This window comes from Pinus tabuliformis, chromosome 3_2 (genome assembly GCF_031772625.1).
Source record: "Pinus tabuliformis cultivar Carrire ecotype Pingquan chromosome 3_2, CPIR1, whole genome shotgun sequence".
In the NCBI taxonomy this organism is placed as follows: Eukaryota; Viridiplantae; Streptophyta; class Pinopsida; order Pinales; family Pinaceae; genus Pinus; species Pinus tabuliformis.
In genome coordinates this window covers 599,134,559-599,136,880 of record NC_142302.1, presented here as the reverse complement: position 1 = coordinate 599,136,880, position 2,322 = coordinate 599,134,559, and the positions used below count along the sequence as shown (strand labels likewise).

The following is a 2,322-nucleotide window of genomic DNA, read 5'->3' as shown; positions in this document are numbered from 1 at the left end:
GAGCTTTGTTCCTGACAATAAGACCATATTTATTTGTACCTGTTTGTATTCAATTGAGGTTGTAGGTATGATATTTTTAGTTTAGTAAACCGGCATCCTTATTTGTGTTATAGTAGAACTTGGTTACAAAATCATTTCTTGAATTCCTCTAGCTCATTGATTTCATTGATTTTTTTCATTTGATTGATGAGTTCATAAAAAAGAAAGGCATGTTATGTGGGGAGGCATAATCTGGGGTGATACTTGTGGCAAGAGATGTAAGGCCTAGTGGAGAAGAACTACTCAATGCTAAATATATGACTAGCATAATTTTATAGGCACAATAAAGTAACTGCTAAATATATGACTAGAAAATAATATTTACGACTACTTCTGAAGGGCATTGGGGTTGTAAAAGGAGTGATGGAAGTTGACATGGGTATCTTGAATACTCCACAAGTTTACTGGATGGTCCAGAGTAAGAACAAAGGCATGCCAAAAACATAATCTAATTATTATATGCATCTTTCAAGTTCACTCAAGTAAGTGTGTTTAATGTCTCATTATGGAAATCTAGGAATTATGTGTAACGTTTGATAGATTTCTTTAACTTGTACTTGTTCTCTGAATTCACTATATTGGGAATGTTTCTGAAGTTGATTGAGCCACCTTACCAATGAATCATGAGTCTTGACTATTGTTTTATATTTATATACTGAATCATTGACATTTATCTTTCAATACAATCATTTGCATGCAAAATTATTATGGGAACAAGGCCTAGAGTATAGAAGTTGTGACCTCCTATTGAAGGAGTGGTGGTAGATGGAGTAAATGGAGTAGGTGCAAAAAAATTGTATACATTACAACAATTTTTGGAGGGTATTGAAGTGAATATTAGGAAATCTGGCAGGGAAGGTGAGGGAGGGCTCAATGATAGTGTCGGGACTAACTTTGTGTAGAAGGAGAAGGTCACTCCCAGTGGATTTGGAGGGGATGATGTTGGAAAAAGGTGATTTTCTTGTCCTCTGTGTTTACTATAATGGAAGCTAGTACCTATTTTTCTTTGTCTTATTGTTTTTTTATTACATAGTAACTAATTTTGAAAAGGTGTGCAAGCTTGGATGGTGATGTAGACATACTAGTTAATTTCTATATGTCATCCCCAGAGAAAAGGGGTGTTGAGCTGCTTGATGGTGATAAAATCTTGATGCTTTTTTATATTTTCATAAATAAGAAATTAGATTCTATATATAACCAATAAAAGGTAGAAATTTCACTAGCAGTAAGATAGCTCTTAATGCTTTCATTGAAGAGTGCCATTCCATTACATTGGAGCATATAGATTTCTTATGCTAATGGAGCTTTAGCAAGGTAATTTGAGAGAAATTGGTTTGGAATTTATGTTCAGTTCCATTGGAGTGAAGTACTTTACATGAGAAGGCTACTAAATATGATATTGGTATCTACTTTGAAGCAAATAGTCACGAGACTATTTTATTTTCTAAGGAATTCTTACTATGGTTAAAAGAATTTGATGAAGAGCTTTCTTATGCATCAACAAGTTTGTTTAACTATAAATGGGCTCTAATAACTGAAAGATTGCTGGTATTTAGTCTAGTATATAGAGAATGTAATCAAAGGAGTATTTGTCATTCATTACACTTCTTTAAATTTAACTTCTAGACTCAAAGTAGAGGAGGGTTTTTCAAAGATTGTTGGCCATCAATGGTTTGATCAATCAAGCAACTGAGGATGTATTGAGTGGATTGTTGTTGGTAGAGGTAATTCTTCACTGTATGGGATAGTCCATTCAAACATGGAATATATTATATATGAACCTTCTGATATGATAATTGAAGGTTTGTTCTTCTATTTTTTCATATCTTGGACTCATTGTGGTCTTTCACGTAAGGAACCACCTTTTGTATTATGAAAAGTAATTCATACAACTAATTATAGTTAGCAGTGCTTGAGAAGTAGGATATGGTGAATACATTTAAGTGATTGTGTTAATTTATATAGCTTAGATATTTTTTATTATCATGTTTTTTCTTTGAGATTACATATGGTTTCTCCAATGACTTAATTTGTCTAGAACATCATAATTTTGTGTTGTGTTCCAATTGAGTGTAGTATTTCCATTTGCTAGAAAAGAAATTGACAAATTGTCGTAGACACAAACATGAGTGCTAGATAGTAAGTGAAAGATATTAAAATCACAGTTTCATTTTGTAGTCATTATCCCTTGAAATATCACTAGAATCTTATAAATCCTACATTATACAACCATCTCTCATATAAATAATGCCATTTAGGTATATGTAACCTAGTAGGGTGAAT

At 32.5% G+C, this 2,322-nt stretch overlaps 1 pseudogene; it reads left to right on the top strand.

The window, feature by feature from the left end:
- Positions 1-402: 402 nt before the first annotated feature.
- Positions 403-1,832, top strand: LOC149182013 (phosphoacetylglucosamine mutase-like; annotated as a pseudogene).
- The last annotated feature ends 490 nt before the right edge of the window (positions 1,833-2,322 follow it).